Here is a 24,292-nt window from a genome sequence, read left to right as displayed (position 1 = left end):
ATTAATATTAACATAATATTAATTACATAATTCATTATTAATTTACTGGAAACTCCTCAGCAAGCCAATTTAAACAAAAAACTTTGATTCAATTAAAGGATCATAACTTAGCAACTCTTCTGATTCACTTTAACATTGTGATTACACATTTTTTATTGTTATTTTTTATTTTCTGTAGAGATGTGGTCTCCCTATGTTGGGGTCTCCCTATGTTGGAGGCTGGTCTCAAACTCCTGAGCTCAAGCAATCTTCTCACCTCAGCCTCCCAAAGTGCTGAAATTGCAGCGAGAGCCACTGCATCCAGTCATGATTATACATTATTACAAAGCAATGATGTGGACTTACCAGTACCCACAGAAGTCATACCATGGTTGGATCAACTTATAAAATCCATACAGTAATTATGAGTTCCTGATGTGGAAGCAATAGAACCCAAATGCACCCTGAAAAATGGTCTTAGGGCACCTACTTTTAATTAGGATAATTTTCATTTGAATAGGGGTTAAAGTATCATTGATCATGCTGATTGAATTTCAAATGGCTTTCTGAATCAATTTTCCTTGATTGAATAATTTACAAAAATGTATGTTGTTTTTATAATAAATAATAAAGCTTAAAAATTTTTTTTACATTTATATTTCCTGAAGGTTTTTCTCCATTGTAACCATATCTCAATTAAACTTTTTTAAAAAGCCTTCAAAAAAAAAAATCATGAAGGACTATGCATTTAGATTGACAATGATTGTGAATAAGACAGTGCTGAGAATGCTACGAACTAAACATCACATCATGTCTCACTCAAGGTAACACAGAGCTACGAAGGCAGCTTACCACTAACAAACAACATAAGCACTGCTTGCCTAAAAAGACACATATCGGGCCAGGCACAGTGTTTCACGCCTGTAATCCCAGCACTTTGGGAAGCTGAGGCAGGTGGATCACTTGAGGTCAGGAGTGCAAGACCAGCCTGACCAACATAGTGAAACCACGTCTCTACTAAAAAAAATACAAAAATTAGCCGGGCATGGTGGCACGCGCCTGTAGTCCCCGCTACTCTGGAGGCTGAGACAGGAGAATTGTTTGAACGAGGGAGGTGGAGGCTGCAGTGAATTGAGATCGTACCACTGCACTCCAGCCTGGGTGACAGAGCAAGACCCTGTCTCAAAAGAAAAAGACACACAACACACAGAAGGATACATCTGAGGGAAAAAATGTTTTCTCCTTATATCCTCTAAACAATAAATTTGTTTTGAATGGGGAGGGAATAACTACAGTAAGTTCTCACTTAATGTCATTGATAGGTTCTTGGAAACTGGGGCTTTGAGCAAAATGACATATAACAAGACCAATTTTCCATGATTTGTCCATCAATCAGCAAGGTAATTGATATAAACAAGAGTTAAGTTCCACGAGGACACTGGAGAATGTGTAAATTCCAAATAGACAGTAGCTCCAGCAGGGAACTGATTTTTTTTTTCTCATCAACATGATAATGAAACAATAGTGAATGAAAGGCCATTATCTGGGGACCTGCTGTATTACCATCACTCATGTCATGTTTTAATATTTTTGTGTGTTCTTCTTCATGCACCAAACTATCTCATTCCAGCAACCACCTGTAATGAGCTTTTCAAGAAATATAAACACTCCGGATGCGCTAGTAAGTTCTTAGTTTTCATTTCTTCCTTATTGTTCTGAATATTAAAAGTTATTCGACTACTGCCTGGAACTTAGTAAGCATGCAACCCAAGTTACCTGTTACTACTATTGGTCTAAATAAGGAAAGACAATTAAAATACAAACACTAGCACGACATTTCTTTCCCCCTTGTGCAATGTTCTGATTGTATCTTTGCATTGAGACTACAATTTCCTTGGTCTTGGGTCTTATCTTTTGGTTTTTCTCCTAATAGACCACCATTCCTCAAGAAAGGACACTGCAGTGGCTCATGCCCGTAATCCCAGCACTTTGGGAGGGGGGGGTGGGCGGATCACGAGGTCAGGAGTTTGAGACCAGCCTAACCAATATGGTGAAACCCCATCTCTATTAAAAATGCAAAAAATGAGCTGGGTGTGGCGGTGCACATCTGTAATCCCAGCTACTTGGTAGGCTGAGGCAGGAGAATCTCTTGAACCTGGGAGGTGGAGGTTGCAGTGAGCCGAGATTGCGCCACTGCACTCCGGCCTAGAAAACAGAGTGAGACTCTGTCTCAAAAAAAAAAAAAAAGACACTGTTCTGAGTCAGAGGCTGTTTTAACACACAGGCAAAGGGGGCAAACAGTAGGCACAAGCAGATGCCAAGGAAGACACTGGAACTGAGCAGATGCCTCAACATGACTTTTTCACTAGTCTCAGCCCTGTTAGCACCAAGAACCAGCTCGGTGCTCAGCAGGCTTTAAACTCTGCTTTGTGGCTTCCCTGAAACGTAGTCTGGATCAAACATAAAAGCTCCTTAAACCTGAGGTACTGGGTTCTTTAAACATGTCCAGGTGGCTGGGTGTGGTGGCTCACACCTGTAATCCTAGCACTTTGGGAGGCCAAGGCGGGTGGATCATCTGAGGTCAGGAGTTTGAGACCAGCCTGGCCAACATGGTGAAACCCCCATCTCTACAAAAGATACAAAAATTAGCTGGGTGTGGTAGTGCACACCTGTAGTCCCAGCTACTTGGGAGGCTGAGGCAGGAGAATCACTTAAACTCGGGAGGTGGAGGTTACAGTGAGCTGAGATGACGCCACTGCACTCCAGCCTGGGAGAGAGAGTGAGACTTCATCTCAAAATAAATACATACATAAAATAAAATTTTTTTTTAATTTTAAAATTGAAAACATTTTTTGAAAAAGAAGATGCCTGCACACCTCCTTATGGTCAGAGTGTCCTCCCTATTTCAACAGTCGTTTTCCCCTCCTTGCAAAAATCCTTTTCAATAAAGTCTCTCCTTACTAAAAAACTAAAACAAAACAAAAAAACTGATACTCAGGCCTCTCCCCAGACCAATTAAATTAACCCCTGGGGGTAGACCTGGAAACAGTCTTTTCAAGCTCCTGAGGAGATTCTAATATACAAGCAGGGCTGAAAAGCACCTACTCAGCAGGCTCTCTGGAGCTTGGAATAGGGCAGTTCCTTGTGACATGCTTGGGCAGTGAAGGGGCATAGACAGGGTACTGGATTCTATATAGGCAATCAACTAGGCCCTACATAGTTTCCTATTGAAATATCTGCCACACAAAGAACCTGATGAGATGGTTCACAGAAAGATAAGTATATATCTCCCCTAAACATGTTAAAAACGTTCAACCGGCCGGGCACAGTGGCTCATGCCTGTAATCCCAGCACTTTGGGAGGCCGAGGTGGGCAGATCACCTGAGGTCGGAAGTTTGAGACCAGCCTGACCAACATGGAGAAACCCCGTCTCTACTAAAAATACAAAATTAGCCGGGTGTGGTGGCACATGCCTGTAATCCCAGCTACTTGGGAGGCTGAGGCAGAAGAATTGCTTGAACCCAGGAGGCAGAGGTTGCGGTGGGGCCGAGATCACACTACTGCACTCCAGCCTGGACAACAAGAGCGAAACTCCGTCTCAAAAAACAAAACAAAAAAAAACAATGTTCAACCTCACTCACAGAAGAGCTACCATTTAAAACCATACTAAAATACTATTTCTTATATATCAGATTGGAAAAAGTCCCAAAGCTTGACAATACACTCTCTTAGCTAGGCTTTGGGGATGAAGGCAACCTCTGTATTACCAGCGATGGGACTGTAAACTAGAATGACGTCTACGGAAGAAAATGTGGAAATATCTACCAATATAGATCTCTATTACTCTATATTAATACAGGCCAGGTGTGGTGGCTCATGCCTATAATCCCAACACTCTGGAATGCCGAGGAGGCACTTGAGCCCAGGAGTTTAAGACCAGCCTGAGCAACATGGCAAAACCCATCTCTACAAAAAATACAAAAAACAGCCAGGCATAGTGGTATACATTTATAGTTCCAGCTACTAGAGAGGCTGAGGCGGGAGTATCACTTGAGCCCCGAGGACTGAAGCTGCAGTGAGCCGAGGTCATGTCACTGCACTCCAGCCTGCATAACAGAGCCAGACCCTGTCTTAAAAAAAAAAAGAAAAAAAAAATATATATATATATGCACACACATGCATACATACGCACACACATATACACATACACATATATATACACACAGACATACGCGAAATGGTAGCTATCTACCAAGTAGAATCCATCTACTAACAGAAATGACAAACGCATGTACCCTTAAACCCAGTGCCCCGACTTTTAGGAATCTCTCCCACAGCTATAAGGTTATCCCTGAAGCACTGTTTATCATAGCTAAAGACTGGAAACACTCCAAAAGTCCAGAAAGGGAACTGGTTGGAAAACCAATGATACTTCCAAGATAGTGGAATTCAATGCAGCCATAAAAAGAAGGAAGATATACATATTCCAACTGGGGAGATCCTGAGGATCCATTAAGGGAAAAACAAAAAAGAAGGTACAGAACGGTATATACTGTATGCTATCTTTTGTGTAATAAATATATATTTGCTTGTATTTGCAAAAAAGAACACTGGAAGGATAAAACACACACACACACACACACACACACACACACACACACACACACACACACACACAAAAATGCTTTCCAGAGGAGTAGGAGAAGGAAAAGGACAGAGTGGCAGAGGTGCAAGCAAGCTTCTGAAAATACACGTTTGTTCTGTAGCTTTGTAGTTTAAATTAGAAAATGTATTATCTATTCAAAAGTGTTCAATTTAGGCCGAGCACAGTGGCTCATACCTGTATTCCCAGCACTTTGGGAGGCTGAGGCAGGCTGATTACCTGAGGTCAGGAGTTCAAGACCAGCCTGGCCAACATGGTGAAACCCCATCTCTACTAAAAATACAAAAATTAGCCAGATGTGGTGGCAGGTGCCTGTAATCCCAGTTACTCAAAAGGCTGAGGCAGGAGAATCGCTTGAACCCAGGCGGCGGAGGTTGCGGTAAGCCGAGATCATGCCACTGCACTCCAGCCTGGGCAACAGAGCAAGGTTGTATCTCAAAAAAACACAACAAAAAAAGTTCAATTTAATTTTAAAATAAATCGTAAAACTGCCACAAAGCTTGTAGGACAATGTATAATTTTTTTAAATTATAAATAATTTTATAATTATAAAATTTCATAACAGCATAAAATTATAAATCATAAAAGCATACACAAGGTATGTTTGTTACACACCGCCATTCCAAAACACTCAACTACCAAAGGGTAAGAATATTCAATAGAGGCTGGGCGCAGTGGCTCACACTTGTAATCGTACCGCTTTGGGAGGCTGAGGCGGGTAGATCACTTGAGGCCAGGAATTCAAGACCAACCTAGCCAATATGGCTAAACTCTGTCTCTACTAAAAATACAAAAATTAGCCAGGCTTGGTGGCACACGCCTGTGATCCCAGCTACTCGGGAGGCTGAGGCAGGAGAATTGCCTGAACCTGGGAGGCAGAGATTGCAGTGAGCCAAGATCATGCCAGTGCACTCCAGCCTGGGTGACGGAGTGAGACCCTGTCTCAAAAAAAAAAAGAAGATTCAGGCCGGGCGCGGTGGCTCACGCCTGTAATCCCAGCACTTTGGGAGGGCGAGGCGGGCGGATCACGAGGTCAGGAGATCAAGACCATCCTGGCTAACACGGTGAAACCCTGTCTCTACTAAACATGCAAAAAAAATTAGCCAGGCATGGTGGCGGGTGCCTGTAGTCCCAGCTACTGGGGAGGCTGAGGCAGGAGAATGGCATGAACCCAGGAGACAGAGCTGGCAGTGAGCCAAGATCACGCCACTGCACTCCAGCCTGGGTGACAGAGCAAGACTCCATCTCAAAAAAAAAAAAAAAGAATATTCAATAGAGTATTAAAAACATACCACGAAATTGCGAAAAAATTAAAAATTTGATTAAATTCTAAAGCTAGACCCCACTCATTTCAATGATGCAAATGTTTTCAAAATGCATTAGTCTATCCTCAAAAAGTAATGTTTCCAATTGAAAAACACTCAAGCTGTCAAGAGACACTTGATTTCAACCACAGCTCTAAAACTAATCAGCAATGCAACCCTAAAAACACGACTACCCGAAGCACAAGTTTTCCTACTGAAAGAAAGGAATAATGCGTATCCTACCTATACCATAGACCTCACAAAAAAGTATATGAAAGTGCTTTACAGGCCAGGCGTAGTGGCTCACACCCGTAACCCCAGCACTTTGGGAGGCCGAGGCGGGTGGATCACAAAGTCAGGAGATCAAGACCATCCTGGCTAACATGGTGAAACCCCATCTCTACTAAAAATACAAAAAGTTAGCCGGGCATGGTGGCGGGCGCCTGTAGTCCCAGCTACTCGGGAGGCTGAGGCAGGAGAATGGCGTGAACCCGGGTGGCGGAGCTTACAGTGAGCCGAGATTGCACCACTGCACTCCAGCCTGGGCGACAAGCGAGACTCTGTCTCAAAAAAAAAAAAAGTGCTTTACAGCCAGGCGCAGTGGTGCACGCCTGTACTCACAGCTACCTGGGAGGCGGAGGCAGGAGAATCACCTGAGCCCAGGAATTCAAGACCATCCTGAGCAACGCTGAGACCCTGTTACAAGAAAAAAAAATTTTTTTTTAACTTTACACATCCACAAGAGATATTCTTTGCAACCTAGGATGCTGCAAAATCACCAATAAAACAATAAATTACTATATGATACTGAAGAAGTAGAAAGTACAAACATGCTGAATCTATTCACTACCAAGGCAAATCTGGGAGTTGTTTGTTTTGACTAAACTCTTGATACTGGGTTGGCCGCCTTTCTTTCTTTCTCTTAAAAGTGAACATGCCAAAACTAAATTCTGTTCAAGTGAAGGTTCCAATCAGTTTAGATATTACTGTAAATTCAGTCCCTAGTAACTCACAGTTTGTACAGGAAGTAAACCAACCCGAGATCCAACTAAGCCAAAGAGCAAACAAGACAGGCATCCTCAGATTATGGCCCCATCCTCTTATTCTCCTACAAACACCTCTATTAAAAACACTCCCCTTCTCTGTTTAGCAATTCTATTTCCTGTTTTCTACCTGTCAAGAATGAAATCTGAAGGAATTCTCTACTTTTTAAGATTTCACAATTTCATCCCTCCTCACTAATAACAATTCACCTAGCGACACTTGAGGAACAAGCCACGCTCCTGGCAGAAATTCAGTACTCTTAAAGGAGGATTTAAAGGTCATGCTAGCCTTTGCTCCTCTGAAGAACAGACGGACACAGTGAAAAAAAAAAAAAAAACACTGTGCCTATAATGTTAGCTTCCCATATACATCCTAAAATGAGTGGGATCCACCAGACCCCTGGGATTTTACCACAAGCTGGGGAAAAGATTTGTAACCTGAAGATGGTAACAGGGACAATATTCCCACTACAGCAGTATCCCAAGTGGACAGAACAAATTATGGCAGCACCAGAAACCTGGAGAAAGGAATGAGGACTTAAGCAGTTGTTAGTCATTTCCAGGAGAAAAACTAAACACAAAGAGAAAATGAGTCCACCAGATTTGGTGAGAGGCCACAGGCAGCCACTGACATAAAAAAGATGAAAGGCAAGCTATTATAGATAAAGGGTACTGCTGGCTCCACCAGGGGTCTCTCCACTGCTTAACAAAGAAGATCAGGTTGAGTAAATGTCCCCTTTCCTCAGCCAGTTCCCTGGACCCACTCCACACTGTTTATTCAAGCCATAACCATTCTCCCAAGCAGATGGCCAGTGGTGGTCCTCAGGAATATAAATTAGACACAAAGAGCCTTTTGTTGGCTATGTTGTTCCTGGCTCTCTTACCCCAGACTGACACAGTACCTGATACAGAACAGGCACTGAGTACTTGTTCAATGCCTGAACCTGCCAAACAAGTAGATTCAACTGCGTATTCACTAAGTAGCTAGTCTGTTAAAAAAAAATACTGTTCGATCCATGAAAATGTATAAACATGGTCTCCACTATCAAGGGACAAGTACTGAGTGTCAAAGAAAACTACAATTGGAAAAAAAAAAAGAATAGAGAAAGGTGAATTGGAAAGAAGCAGCAGGTATTTTGAAAGTTGAAAATTTGAAACAATTGACAGGAATCATTTAGCCTTTATCATTAACAGAAAAAAAAGGTTTCCTGAAATAGCTTTCTTTCATCAATAAGAATTCTTTATATTCTATTATTCATTTCTAGGATCAAAGAAACATATAGATTTAGTGCAATCAGAGAAGAAAATCCTTAAGTGTATTTCTGTTTGGGTATGGAAGCTGATAAAACCCACTCTAAAATGTATATGGAAATACAAAGGAGCAAGCCAAGACAATATTGAAGAACAAAACAGGAGGCCTTATTCTACCAGGCATTAAGATTTATTTTAAAGCTACAGTAATACAGTGTAATACTGGTGCAAGGACAGACAAACAAATTAACGGGAAGGAGTTCCCCAGCAGATCCACACGTACATGTATACCTGATTTACACAGCAGCAGATGTTCTTTTCAATTAAACAGCTAGGTCAATATGAGGGAAAAAATGAACCTTCGCCCCTACACAGAAAAAACAATTTCAGGCCAACTATAAACATGAGATGTAAGAGAGTGAAACTTCTTTGTGACCTTAGGGTAGACACAAAGATTTCTTACACGACCACAAAAAAAGTACTAACCATAAAAGATTAAATTAGACTAAGGCAAAATTAAGGTTTATCAAAGACACCATTAAGACAGTGAAAAAGCAGCCGGGCGCAGTGGCTCATGTCTGTAATCCCAGCACTTTGGGAGGCCAAGGTGGACGGATCACCTGAGGTTAGGAGTTCAAAACCAGCCTGACCAACATGGTGAAACCCCTTCTCTATTAAAAACACAAAAACTAGCTGGGCGTGGTGGTGGGCGCCTGTAATCCCAGCTACTCGGGGGACTGAGGCAGGAGAATCTCTGGAACCTGGGAGGCGGAGGTTGCAGTGAGCCAAGATCACACCACTGTAATCCAGCCTGAGTGACAGAGCAAGACTCTGTCTCAAAAAAAAAAAAAAAAAGAGAGAGAGAGAGAGAGTGAAAACGCACAATGGCTATAATTATGTAAATAAAGAGTGAAAAGGTGAACCACAAAGTGTAAGAAAATAGTCATAATAAATACACTCAACGAAGGACCTGTATTGAGAGTACACAGGCTAGGCACGGTAGCTCACGCCTGTAATCCCAGCACTTTGGAAGGCTGAGGTGGGTGGATGGTTTGACCTCAGGAGTTTGAGACCAGCCTGGGCCACATGGTAAAACCCCAACTCTACAAAAAATACCAAAATTAACCAGAAGTGGCGGCACACACCTATAGTCCCAGCTACTCAGGAGGATGAAGTTGGAGGACTGCTTGAGCCCAGGAGGTCAAGGTTGGAGTGAGCCGAGACTGTGCCACTGGACTCCAGCCTGGGCAACAGAATAAGACTCTGCCTCAAACAAAGAAAAAAAAAAAGGAAAAAAATATATAAATAACTCCTAAAAATCAATGAGGAATAAACATAAATAGAAAAATGGACAAAAGAGGTGAACTGGCAAGAGATACATAGGTACACATATATTCCAAATGGCCAGTAAACATATGAAAAGGTGCTTAACCTCATGAGTCATCAAAGAAGAGCAAATTAAGGCTGGGAGATAGTACTGCACAACTACCTGCAAGGCTAACATTTAAAAGTCTGGCCGGAGGCTAGGCGCCGTGGCTCACGCCTGTAATCCCAGCACTTTGGGAGGCCAAGGTGGGCGGATCACCTGAGGTTGGGAATTCGAGACCAACCTGATCAACACGGAGAAACCCCGTCTCTACTAAAAACACAAAATTAGCTGGGTGTGGTGGCACATGTCCGTAATTCCAGCTACTTGGGAGGCTGAGGCAGGGGAATCACTTGAACCCAGGAGGCGGAGGTAGCGGTCAGCTAAGATTGCACCATTGCACTCCAGCCTGGGCAACAAGAGCAGAATTCCATCTCAAAAAAAAAAAAAAAAGTCTGGCCGGGTGCAGTGGCTCACGCCTGTAATCCCAGCACTTTGGGGGGCCAAGGCAGGTGGATCACTTGAGGTCAGGAGTTCGGGACCAGCCTGGCCAACATGATGAAACCCTATCTACTAAAAATGCAAAAAAAAAAAAAAAATAGCCTGGCATGGTGGTGCATGCCTGTAGTCCCAGCTACACAGGAGGCTGAAGCAGGAGAATCGTTTGAACCCAGGAGGTGGAGGTTGCAGTGAGCCAAGATCACACCACTGCACTGCAGCCTGGGCGACAGAGTGAGACTCCATCTTAAAAAAAAAAAAAAAAGAATATGCAGAATTGAACTTCTGCTTCTGTCCATAATGCAGTAAAAGTGGTATTAGATATCCTTTTGTCCTAAACAACTGTACGGCTGAATAAAATATTTGAGACGACTGTTTTCAGGCATTAGATGACAGGCAAGGCAAGGCTGTGACCCTTGAGGAAAGAGGAAAACATAAGTTGCATGTTGCTTCCAACTTCCTGCCTGGGGCACCTTCCCAAACACAGTGCAGGGAGATGAAACCTAAACTGACAGCAGCCATCTCTGTGAACTGAGGAAGCAAAGACTTGGATTTGAGGATGCTGAGGCAGGTAGAATTTGTAGGGCAAGAAATCTGAGAGAAGATGAGGGCATGGGTGGGGTAACAGAACACAGAGGTAGGCAGAAGAAGGTGGGAGGCATCCTGTGGGTCCATGGCTTCCAGATTCTATGAAGTTTAGCAGACAGCGGTGGCTGTGAGGCTGAGAACTGCACAGACACAGAGGTTTCACAGTGCTGGAAGACATTCAAGTACCAGTTCATCCAGGGTGGAGAGACTTTACTGAGCACCTCTGTTATTTTGTTTTGACCCCAAAAAGGCCAAGCATTAAGTCTAAAGAGTACCCTCTATTCTAAGGGCCGGGTGTCTGGACCAACGATAAACCCATACTAACAAAGCATAAAACCAAACCTGGCAGGGTCAAACTAACTTAACGACCAGTCACTTACAGTAATTTAAGTAACTACAGTAACCTAACTACTTGTCAAAACAAAATGAAAACTTCTTTAAAGAAAGATAACAAGATTGAGAATCCCTACAATACAACACCCACATGTCTGGCATACAATCAAAATTATTTAACATGCAAAAATGCAGGAAAATCTGACTCATAATGTACAGAAAAAGCAATCAATAAAAACAGACCCCAAGATGACTCAGATATTTAAATTAGCAGGCACGGTCCTTATTACAAATACCTTCTAGGATTTAGAGGAAAAGACAGGCCTAATGAATGAAAACATGGTGAATCTCAGCAGAAAAATACAAACTATAAAAAAAAAAAAAAACACCAGGCTGGGCGCAGTGCTCATGCCTGTAATCCCAGCACTTTGGGAGGCTGAGGCGGGTGGATCACAAGGTCAGGAGATCGAGACCATCCTGGCTAACACGGTGAAACTCTGTCTCTTCTAAAAAAAAATACAAAAAAATTAGCCGGGCGTGGTGGCAGGCGCCTGTAGTCCCAGCTACTCAGGAGGCTGAGGCAGGAGAATGGCATGAACTCAGGAGGTGGAGCTTGTAGTGAGCCAAGATCACTCCACTGCACTCCAGCCTGGGCGACAGAGCAAAACTCTGTCTCAAAAAAAAAGGAAAGAAAAGAAAAGAAAAGAAAAACCAGCCAGGCACAGTGGCTCACACCTGTAATCCCAGCACTTTGGGAGGCCTAGGAGGGCAGATTGCTTGAGCTCAGGAGTTCAAGACCAGCCTGGGTAACATGATGAAACCCCGTCTCTACAAAAAAAAAAAAAAAAAAAAAAAAAAAAATCAGCTGGACATGGTGGCGCATGCCCATAGTCCCAGCTACTCAGGAGGCTGAGGTGGGAGAACAACTTGAGCCTGGGGGACGGAGGTTGCAGTGAGCTATGATTGCCACTGCACTCCAGCCTGAGTGACAGAGTGAGATCTTGTCTCCAAAAAACAAACAAACAAAAAAAGAGGCAAAAACTGAGAGTATTTATATTTTCATTCTAAATATTGTTCCTTTTCTAAATATTCTACCTTTTCTTTTTCTTCATTAGTCTTACCAGAAGTGTGCCTAGATCAATAATATTTTTCAAAGTTAGCTTTTGGTTTTATTGATCATTTCCATTCTTAATTTGTTTTTATTTTTATTATTCTCTTCTGTGTACTGTGGGATTACTTTGGTTCTCTGGCTTCTTGAGTTACATGCTTAGTTCTCTTGTTCTTGTTCAGTCTTTCCTGTTTCCTAATAAATGTTTTTTTTTTTTTTTTTTTGAGACTGTGTCTCACTCTGTCGCCCAGGCTGGAGTGCAGTGGCGCGATCTCGGCTCACTTCAACCTCTGTACCCCGGGTTCAAGGGATTATCCTGCCTCAGCCTCCCGAGTAGCTATAGGCAGCTGCCACCAAGCCCAGCTAATTTTTGTATTTTTAGTAAGAGACAGGGTTTCACCATCTTGGCCAGGCTGGTCTTGAACGCCTGAACTTGTGATCCACCCACCTCAGCCTCCCAAATTGCTGGGATTACAGGTGTGTGCCACCGCGCCCGGCAGAATAAATGCTTTTAAGACTAGAAGAAGTGATAGAATTAAAGGAAAAAATAAACGAATATATCATTATAGCTGTTGATCTTCAGCATCACTCAGTAAAAAAGAGAGATACCACCAGGCACAGTGGCTCACACCTGTAATCCCAGCACTTCGGGAGGCCCAGGAGGGCAGATTGCTTGAGCTCAGGAGTTCAAGACCAGCCTGGGTTACATGGTGAAACCCTGTCTCTACAAAAAAAAAAAAAACAAAAACAAAAACAAACCTCAGCAAAGCTATAGATGAAATAAGTACAAAATAAAAAGTAAGAATATAGAAGATGTTTAAACAAAAGCATGAAACAACTTGATTTATAGAAAACTACATGCAACAACACATACTTTTTTCAAGTACAAATGGAACATTCACTAAGACAGGTTATGTGCTGGGCCATAAAATTAGTCTCGGTAAATGTCAGAAGACTGAAATTCTACAGAAGATGTTCTCTGACCACAATGAAATTAAATTAGAAACCAAGATATCTAGAATTCCCAAATATTTGGAAATCAAACACTTTGATAATAACACATGAAAACTTCTGTGATAAACTTATGTGATAGAGCTAACGCAGTGTTTAGTAGGAAATACACAGCTTTAAATGCCTATGTTGGACAAGAAAGGTTTGGAATCGATCTAAATTTCTACTTTAAGAAGCTAGAAAAAAAGAACAAATTAAACCCAAAGTAGGCTGGGTGCAGTGGCTCACGCCTATAATCCCAGCACTTTGGGAGGCCAAGGCAGGAGGATCGCTTGAAGCCAGGAGTTTGAGACCATCCCGGGCAACATAGCGAGACCCTATTTCTACAAAAAAAATTTTTTTAAGTAAAAGAAAGAAAATAAAGAGCAGAAATCAATAAAATGGAAAACAACTGAGAAAGTTAACAAATTTTTTTAAAAAGTTAATAAAATTGGTAAACCCTCAGCAAAACTAACTGAAAAGGTGTGTGTGAGAGAGAAACAGAGAGAAAAAAACACAAATTACCGATGTGAGGAATGGAGAAAGCATATCACCACAGACCCTATAGACATTAAAAGGATAACAAGGGAATATTAAAAACAAGGGAAACTAATCGATGGTGCTAAAACGTAAGATAGTTATCTCTGAGGAGGAGGAAGGCAGGAGTGAAACTGGAAGGTGGCACAAGGCTTTCTGGGGTGTGCTCATAATTTTCTACTTCTTGAGCAAGATAGTGGAATGCGGAGGTATTCATTTGTGATCACTCATCAAGCTGTACATTTACAATTTGTGCCCCTTTCTGTATGCATATTACACTTTTTTAAAAAAATATTAAAATATCAGGTCGCGCAAGGGAGCTCAATCCTGTAATCTTAACACTTTGGGAGGTTGAGGCAGGAGTATCACCTGAGCCCAGGAGTTCAAGACCAGCTTAGACACCATAGCAAGACTCTGTCTCTATAAATTTTTTTTTTAATTAGCCAGGTGTGGTAGTGCACACCTGTGGTCCCAGCTACTCGAGAGGCTGAGGTGGGAGGACTGCCTGAGCCCAGGAGGTCAAGGTTGTAGCAAGCTTGAACTCCTGGGCTCAGGCAATCACACCACTGCACTCCAGTCTGGGAGACAGAGTGAGACTGTCTCAAAAAAAAAAAAAACCACCATACACAAGTTCCACCAACAGATGGACAAAATTTGGTGTGTGTATATATATATACACACACAATGGGATATTATTCAGCCTTAAAAAAGAAGGAAATTCTGATACACATAACAACAGATGCACCTTTAAAACATGCTAAGTGAGGCCAGGCATGGTGGCTCATGCCTGTAATCCCCGCACTTTGGGAGGCCTAGGCAGGAGGATCACCTGAGGTCAGGAGTTCGAGACCAGCCAGACCAATATGGAGAAACCCCATCTCTACTAAAAATACAAAATTAGCCAGGCGTGGTGGCACATGCCTGTAATCCCAGCTACTTGGGAGGGTGAGGCAGAAGAACTGCTTGAACCTGGGAGGCAGAGGTTGCAGTGAGCCGAGATCGCGCCATTGCACTCCAGCCTGGGCAACAAGAGCGAAACTCCGTCTCAAAAGCAAACAAACAAACAAACAAAAACACTAAGTGAAATAAGCCAGGCACAAAAGGGCAAATATTGTATTATTATAGTTATATGAAGTCCTAGAATGAGCAAATTCATAGAGAGAAAAAGCATAAAAGTGGTTACCAAGAGGTGGGGAAAGAGGGAAATGGGATATTATTTTTTAATGGGTACAGAGTTTCTACTTAGGATGATGAAAAAGTTCTGAAAATGGATAGTGGTGATGACTGCATCACTGGGAATATACTTAATGCCACTGAGTTATACACCTAAACAGGTTAAAATGGTAACTTTTCTGTATATTTTACCACAATAAAAAAATAAACACAGAAGGGAGATGACAAAGGGAACGTTATCGTTTGAAAAGTGTTGCAACACGATGCACACGTTGTGCGGCCACTGTGGCTCTAAGGCCTGTCACCTTCCAAAGTCTACCTGTGGCAAATGTGGCTACCCCGCCAAGTGCAAGAGGAAGTATGACTGGTGTGCCAAGGCTAAAAGACTAAAGGCCACAGGGACTGGCCGAATGAAGCGGCGTGGATTTCCATAAAGGAACAACACCTAAACCCAAAAGGGCAGATGTTGCAGCATCCAGTTCATCTCAAGAATTTATTTGCTTTTTTTTTTTTTTTTTTTTTTTTAAGACAGGGTTTCGCTCTGTCGCCCAGGCTGGAGTGCAGTGGCACAATCCCAGGTAGCTGGGATTACAGGTAGGCATCACCACGCCTGGCTAATTTTTAAGTAAAGATGGGTTTTCACCATGTTGGCCAGGCTGGTCTCAAACTCCTGAGCTCAAGTGATCCGCCCATCTTGGCCTCCTAAAGTACTGGGATTACAGGCATGAGCCACCAAGCCCAGCCAAGAATTTCAAAGATTAGCCACACAATAAATGTTCTGGTTTTTAAAAATACAAAAATAAATAAATAAAATAAACATATATAAGTATATTAATTGGGAAAGAAACCCCAGAACCAGATAAAAAGTCCTAGGATACATAAGAAAATAAGTTAGCTATTTGAGAACTTTCATTCCTTGTAAGTGAATAAAAAGTTTAATTTCTCATTTAGTCCATTTAATATCATTCTTATCAAGAATTTTTTTTATGGAGAGCCTATGTATTCAGCATTATGCTGGGGAAACAGAAAATGAGATGAAACCTGCATTCACAAGTTTACAGTTTACTTGAGGAGTTCGAGGCTGCAGTGAACAGTGATCATAACATTGTACTCCAGCCTGGGCGGCAAAGCAAGACCTTATCTCTCAAAAATTTTTTTAAAAGGCCAGGCATGGTGGCTCACGCCTGTAATCCCAGCACTTTGGAAGGCCGAGGCAGGTGGATAACGAGGTCAGGAGATCGAGACCATACTGGCTAAGACGGTGAAACCTGGTCTCTACTAAAAATACAAAAATTGGCCAGGTGTGGTGGCGGGCGCCTGTAGTCCTAGCTACTCGGGAGGCTGAGGCAGGAGAATGGCGTGAACCCAGGAGGCAGAACTTGCAGTGAGCCAAGATCACGCCACTGCACTCCAGCCTGGGTGACAGAGCCAGACTCCATCTCAAAAAAAAAAAAAAAAAAAAGTTAAAAAAAGTTAAAAAATAAAAAACAAACCTACCTACGTTTCAACACTCTCTTCCATGAAACTCACATAAAACTATTAGGAAATACTACTAGGCAGTATATGATTATGTATTCATTTGTGTTGCAGAAGAGTTACAAGGGCAGAAGTTACAGAAAATTTAATGAGGACCAGAGATGTAAAATATGGTTTCAGAAGGGAGGGGGGACTGGAAGAGAGTGTTGAAAGGTTAAGCAGGTTTGTTTTTTGTTTGTTTGTTTTTTACTTTTAAAGGATAGGGTCTTGCTTTATCACACAGGCTGGAGTACAATGATATGATCACAGTTTGCTGCAGCCTCGAACTCCTGGACTCAAGTAATCCTTCTGCCTCAGCCTCCCAAGTAGCTAGACAAGCACATGACATTATTATGCCTAGCTAACTTGTTTATTTTTAGTCCTAATAGGGTGTTGCTATGTTGCCCAGGCCACTCTCTCAAACTCCTGGTCTCAGAGGACTGTCCCACCTTGGGTTCCCAAAGTGCTGGGATTACAGGTGTGAGCCACTGCACATGGCCAGCAGGTAGGATCTGAACACACAGGGGAGTGACATCAGGGGCACAACCACCAAAAAGGCAGGGACAAACACAGCAAGGAGTCAGGGAACTGCAGAGGCACAGGGCAGAGAAGGCCTTCAGGAGACCTCCTCTTACTGAAGCCCATCCTCAGTAGCCATTTTAATCTTTTTACCCCCTAGTCACAGAAAATATGCCCGACACATTCCTATGGGTTTAATTCCCAGCTAAATCATGTTAACACATCCCTCTCCTTCCCATTCAAAAAAATGCTTCTATTTGCAACACACTTCACAACACATCAGTGTGTTCACACTTGGAGATCTGAAGCACAAGCACGGTTCTGTCCTTAACTGATACAAAATGATTTCACATTTTTTCCCACTTCCATTTTCTTTGACAACATGCTTCATTTAAATGAAGTAAAACTCTTTTGGTCAAATCATCTTTGATCATCTTTCTTTACTTACCCCACAATTGAAACTTCTGTCTTCTTCTATATTACAAATTTCTTAAAATGGGTAGTAAGGTTTCATGAAAAATAAGAAGGCCATACAAAATGTATTAGAGTATTGGAAACAACTGAATGCTTATAAAAAATGTACATACATGGCCAGGCGCAGTGGCTCACCTGTGTGATCCCATTGCTTTGGGAGGCTAAGGCAAGAGGATCACTGGAGCCCAGGAGTTCAAGGCTGCAGTGAGCTATGACTGTGCCACTACACTCCAGCCTGGGTGACAAAGCAAGACCCTGTCTCTAAAATAAAGTACATACCTCCAATTTTGCATTTTCACAGTCCACGTGCCACAATCCAATCCCTAGCATTAAGTAGATGGATATAATCTTTCCAAATAATCTTTTTATTTTTTTTGAGATGGAGTCTCGCTCTGTTGCCCAGGCTGGAGTGCAGTGGTGTGATCTTGGCTCACTGCAATCTCTGCCTCCCAGGTTCAAGCGATTCTCCTGCCTCAGCCTCCTGAGTAGCTGGGATTACAGGCACATGCCACCATGCCCTGCTAATTTTTGTATTTTTAGTAGAGATGGGGTTTCACCATGTTGGTCAGGCTGGTCTCGAACTCCTGACTTCAGGTGATCCACCCGCCTCAGCCTCCCAAAGTGCTGGGATTACAGGCGTGAGCCACCACGCCCAGCCTGTCCAAATAACCTCTTTGAGAATCTGATAGCCAGGCACGGTGGCTCACGCCTGAAATCCCAGCACTTTGGGAGGTCGAGCCAGGTAGATCATGAGGTCACGAGATCAAAACCATCCTGGCTAACAGGGTGAAACCCCGTCTCTACTAAAAATACAAAAAATTAGGCTGAGGCAGGAAAGAGAATCGCTTGAACTCGGGAGGTGGAGGTTGCAATGAGCTGAGATTGTGCCACTGCACTCCAGTCTGGGCAACAGAGCAAGGCTCTGTCTCAAAAAAAAAAAAAAAAAAAAGAACCTGACAAATTTAACTTTAATGCCTATAGGATCCAATAATTGCACTTCCTCCCACCTTCTAATGTATACAGATACTTAGTATAATTTTATTTTATTTTATTTTGAGACAGGGTCTCACTCTGTCACCCAGATTGGAGTGCAATAGCACCATCACAGCCCACTGCAGCCTTGGCTTCCCAGGCTCAGGTGATTCTCCCACTTTAGCCTCTTGAGTAGCTGGGATTACAGGCGTGTACCACCACGCCCAGCTAATTTTTTGTACTGTCAGTAGAGATGGGGTTTTGCCATATTGCCCAGGCTGGTCTTGAATTCCTGGGCTCAAGTGATCCACCTGCCTTGGCCTCCCAAAGTGCTGGGATTACAGGCATGAGCCACCGCACCTGGTCTTAGTATAATTTTAAGAGTAATGAGAATTACAGTGTTTGTTTTGTTTTTTTGAGACAGAGCCTTGCTCTGTCACCCAGGCTGGAGTGCGGTGGCATGATCTTGGCTCACTGCAACCTCCGCTTCCCAGGTTCACGTGATCCCTCTGCCTCAGCCTCCCATGTAGGTGGGACTATAGGTGTGTGCCACCATGCCGACTAATTTTTGTATTTTTAGTAGAGACGAGGTTTCACCATGTTGGCCAGGGTGGTCTCGAACTCCTGACCTCAAGTGATCCGCCCGCCTTGGCCTCCTAAAGGGCTGGGATTACAGGCATGAGCCACAGCGCCCAGCCTACAGTGTTGATTTATCAAGTTTCTCTTATTTTAAATAAAGTTTTGAGAACCATAAAGTGGTTTTAACTGATAGTAAATAATTTTTTTTTTGAGACAGGGTCTTGCTCTGTTGCCCAGGCTGGAGTGCAGTGGCGCAATCACAGCTTACCAATGCAGCCTCGACCTCCATTTCAATAAAAGGCAACTCTATTCTTCCAGTTATTCAGTTCAAAAACCTGAGAGTCACACTTGGCCCCTCTCTCACCCCCATATCCCACATCTAATCCGAGAGCAAATCTTGTCGGTTCTGACCCTCCACCCAGCGCCACCACTTTGGTCCAAGCATCATCACTCTTATCTGGCTCCGTGCAATCAATGCCCCCGTGGAATCCCTGCTCCCTTGTCCTCCTTCAGATCATAGCAGCCAGAGAGATTCTATTTCATACTAAAACATACATCAGATAGTATAGTCCCCTCAGAAAATTCTCCAAGGCCTTCCCACATCATATGAATCAGTCAAAATCCTTGAAATGGGCCAATAAGGCCACCCTCTCCTTCAGCCATTCTCTTCCCACCCTCCATTTTACCTCCTGCATCTCTCCTTTTGCTCTTTGCTCTGGTGCAGTGGCCTCTAGGCTGCTCCTTGAAACTAGCAAGCTCTGCCTCAGGTTTCTGTATCCTGGTTCCCTCAGCCTGAAATGCTTTCACATATTTCAACAGGGCCTGCTGCTCATCTTCCTCCTTCGGGTCTTTAATCAAATGCCGCCCTCTCAGTCAGGCCTCTCTAGCCACCCTAACTAAAAGTACACCTCCTACCCCATTCCCTGTCCCCTTCTCTATGCTATTCTTCTCCTCAGCACATATCACTAACATATCTGTATTTTATTTACTTAGCTTATTTATGATGTGTCTCCTCCCACTAGAATGTAAGTTCTAGGAGGGCAGGGATTGTTTTGTTTACAAATGTATCATCAGTGACTACAACACGACCTGTCATAGTCTGTGCTCAATAAAATAAATGTTTGTTGAAGAAAGAAGGAAACACTAAGGAAAAAGTTGACTACTAAGTGCTTTCAATTGTTGTACCAACTCTCCCAAAAGTGAATTTTCTTAGTCAAGCCACTGAAATTTGAAAGGAACATATGGTGCATGAAATATTTAATAACATGGTTTCCTCTTTTCCCTTGTAAATATGACTAGCCCTTTGACCCTGAATGATTCTGGCAAAAAGTTGCCATCTGCCCACTCTTTCAGATTCACCATCAACAACAACACCAATGCTATTCTTGGCTTCCAGATCCATGTCTGCTCCAACACCGTACATTTCTGAATTCAAGTTTTTCAATCTAACCTACACGGATATTAACCAACTCTAGAAAGATCAGCCTATGAAAGATAGCAAACAATCTGTAACACAAAATAACATGGTATTCCCTTAGAAAAAGAATACCCAGGGTCCAAAGAAATTGGTTTGTCTTCAGACACAACTTAAGCAAATTCTTTCATAAAAAGGGATCTGAAAAAAGTGACAGGTTGGGCTGTCATCAATTCAGTTTTTATTTTTATTTATTTATTTATTTTGAGATGGAGTCTCACTCCGTCGCCCAGGCTGGGAGTGCAGTGGCGTGCGATCTCAGCTCATTGCAACCTCCACCTCCCGGGTTTAAGCAACTCTCCTGTCTCAGCCTCCCGAGTAGCTGGGACTACAGGCATCTGCCACCACGCCCAGCTAATTTTTGTATTTTTAGTAGAGACAGGGTTTTACCTTCTTGGTCAAGCTGGTCTCAAACTCCTGACCTCAAGTGATCCACATGTGTCAACCTCCCAAAGTGCTGGGATTACAGGCATGAGCCACCGTGCCTGGCCTCAGTTTTTAAATCTTCATATTTTTCGTATTATAAGATAACCCAAGTTTGTTGTAAAAAGACACTTGGAACATCACACAAACCAAAAAGAGAAAGTTTTCTCCTATTCCACCTAAAGCTCAAGTCCCTAGAGATAAAAATTTCGGTGTAAAATCCTTCCATACTTTTTTTTCCTGGACATACACAAATAAACAGATATTTTTGTTTTACAAAAATGGGGCCATACCATAAATAATGATTTTCAAATTGCTTTTTTCCTACTCACCACAACACAGACATCATTCAGTGTTAGTACTTCAGCAACAAACATCCCTATGTGCCTTCTTGATAGACTTTCCATAGCAACAGTTCTCAAACTTTGTTTTGAGATGGGGTCTTGCTCTGTTACCCAGGCTGTGCAGTGGCGTGATCATGGCTCACTGCAGCATTGGCCTCCCGAGCTCAAGTGACCCTCCCACCTCAGCCACTCAAGTAGCTGGGAACACAGGTGTGATAACATGTCTGGCTAATTTCTTTTGTTCTTGTTGTAGAGACAGGGTCTTCTTATGTTGCCCAGGCTGATCTTGAACTCCTGGGCTCAAGCAATCCACCTGCCTTCGGCCTCCCAAAGTGTGAAATTACAGGCATAAGCCACAGTGCCTGGCCTCAAACTTTTTAATCTCAGGCCCTTGTCACACTCTTGAAAAATAACTGGAGGCCCCTAAGAGGCTTAGTTTGTGTAGGTTATCTCATCAATAGTTACCATATTAGAAATGAATACTGAAATTTAAAAACATAATTATTCATTTAAAAACAAATATTTTTATTACTGGAAAATAACTGTTTTCTCCCCCCAAAACAGACTTTCTAGATAACCGTAGATATTGTTCTTTGATGCTACATCAAAACATGGTAAATGGTAGTTTCTTTTTTTTTTTTTTTGAGACAGAGTCTCATTCTGTTACCCAGGCTGAAGTGCAGTGGCACGATCTCAGGTCACTGCAACCTCTTCCCCCGGGGCTCAAGATATTCTCCTGCCTCAGCCTCCTGCGTAGCTGAGATTACAGGTGCATGCCACCACGCCCATCTAATTTTTGTATTTTTAGTACAGACGGGGTTTCACCACGTTGGCCAGGCCAGTTTCGAACTACTGACCTCAAGTGATCCGCCTGCCTCATCCTCCCAAAGTGCTGGGATTACAGGCGTGAGCCACCACGCCCAGCCAGGAATTTCTTCCTTTCTTTTTTTTTTTTTTTTTGAGACAGAGTTTCGCTCTTGTTGCCCAGACTGGAGTGCAATGGTGCAATCTCGTCTTAATGCAACCTCCGCTCCAGGGTTCAAGCAATTCTCCTGCCTCAGCCTCCTGAGTAGCTGGGATTAGAGGCATGTGCCACCACGCCCGGCTGATTTTTCACTTTTGGTAGAGACGGGGTTTCTCCATGTTAGTCAGGCTGGTCCTGAACTCCCGACCTCAGGTGATCTGCCCACTTCGGCCTCCCAAAGTGCTGGGATTACAGGCGTGAGCCACTGTGCCCGGCCTAGCCAGGAATTTCTTAAAGGCTGGCTGCCTTTAAGAAACTCTACCAATGAACTGTATTCTTTTTTTTTTTTTTACCCCCCAGAGACACGGTCTCCCTCTATTGCCCAAATTGGAATGCAGTGCTGTGTTCATGGCTCACCGCAGCCTCGACTCTTTGGCTCCAGTGGGAGCTTGGCTAATTTTTTAAATTTCTGTAGAGGTAAGATCTCACTAGATTGCACAGCTGGTTTCGAACTCCTGACCTCAGGTGATCCACCTGCCCGGCCTCCCAAAGTGCTGGGATTACAGGCACGAGCCACAGCACCTGGCCTCCATTTTGCACTTTGAATGGATCTTTAACCTGTGCATGATTTTATATCATGCATTGATCATTTAGAAAATAATGGTTTGGCTGGGCACGGTGGCTCACACCTGTAATCCCAGCATTTTGGGAGGCTGAGGTGGCCAGATCATTTGAAGTCAGGAGTTCAAGACCAGCCTGGCTAACATGGTGAAACTCCATCTCTACTAAAAATACAAAAATTATTCACTTGTGGTGGTGCATGCCTGTAATCCCAGCTACTCAGGAGGCTGAGGCATGAGAATTGCTTAAACCTGGGAGGTGGAGGTTGTAGTGAGCCGAGATCATGCCACTACACTCCAGCCTAGACAACATAGCAAGACTCTGTCGCAAAAACAAAAAAGAAAATATTGATTTACTGATTTATGTAGATCTTCCAAATAATACATTTCATTATAAGATATTAAAATATGGCATCTGTAAATATTACCACCAATCTCTATATCACAGAGGCAGATAAAAATTCTCCATTAGCCAGGCATGGTGGTGCACACCTGTAATCCCAGCTACTTGGGAGGCTGAGGCAGGAGAATCGCTTGAACCCGGGAGGCAGAGGTTGCAGTGAGCCGAGATTGCACCACCGCACTCCAGCCCAGGCGACAAGAGCGAAACTCTACCCCGAAGAGGAAAAAAAAAAAATTCTCCAAAATCCTAATTTTCACTGGAAAGCTAAAATTTCATCATTGGCAACAAATGCTACCTGTTGTTTTCTTTGAAAGATTCCTTCATACACTTTTTAGTTTGAATAACCATAGTTTGTCATAGTTTCAAGTAAAAATGGCAGTCCATGAAAAAAGTGGCTAGTTCAGTTTGCAACCCAATCACCAAAGTGCTTTTCCTGGAGATAATCATTATACTTTACTGTACAGAAGTGCTTGATGCATACCCCCCTTTTTAACCCACAGACTATTAAGAAGACATACACAAGGGTCAAAATGTAATAAAATTAATAATTTTTGCTGCTTCATCAAGGTATTTTCCAGTGAAAACTAGCCAGGCGCAGTGGCTCACTCCTGTAATCCCAGCACTTTGGGAGGCCAAGGTGGGTGGATCACCTGAGGTCAAGAGTTCAGGACCAGCCTGGCCAACATGGCGAAACCCCGTCTCTACTAAAAAATACAAAAATTAGCCGGGCGTCAGTGATGAGTGCCTGTAGTCCCACCTACTTGGGAGACTGAGGCAGGAGAATCGCTTGAACCCAGGAGGCAGAGGTTACAGTGAGCCGAGATCGCGACACTGTACTCCTGCACTCCAGCCTGGGTGACACACAGAGACTCTGACTCAAAAAAAAAAAAAAAAAAAAGGACATTTTTCAGTGAAAAGTGGATACGTGTGTGTGTGTGTGTGTATATATATATATTTAGTTTGTTTGTTTAACTGTGAGTGCACGTCATGAAGAATGCAATGACTACAAGTATAGTTAGGTGCCACAACCCTGATTCATGCTAAGACACCTGCTTTACTTTTGTACCATTACTGCAAACGTCAACACAGCAAAAGAGACAAGACCTTGGTACTCTATTAACATGAAAATAGTTTTAGCCTCTCAACCCCTGAAGAGATATCAGGGACACACA

General features: G+C 42.9%; 1 protein-coding gene and 1 pseudogene across 1 annotated transcript in view; one reads left to right on the top strand and one right to left on the bottom strand.

Annotated features, from left to right (window-relative positions):
* The window catches only part of ABL1 (ABL proto-oncogene 1, non-receptor tyrosine kinase), a 175,002-nt gene that overhangs the window by 147,746 nt on the left and 2,964 nt on the right, over positions 1-24,292 (bottom strand). The window lies entirely within an intron of this gene.
* On the top strand, positions 15,055-20,321 carry LOC109028161 (large ribosomal subunit protein eL37-like; annotated as a pseudogene).

The sequence above is a fragment of the Gorilla gorilla genome, chromosome 13, assembly GCF_029281585.2.
Source record: "Gorilla gorilla gorilla isolate KB3781 chromosome 13, NHGRI_mGorGor1-v2.1_pri, whole genome shotgun sequence".
In the NCBI taxonomy this organism is placed as follows: domain Eukaryota; kingdom Metazoa; phylum Chordata; class Mammalia; order Primates; family Hominidae; genus Gorilla; species Gorilla gorilla.
Note: the sequence above shows the minus strand (reverse complement) of the source record. Positions and strands in the feature narration are given on the sequence as shown.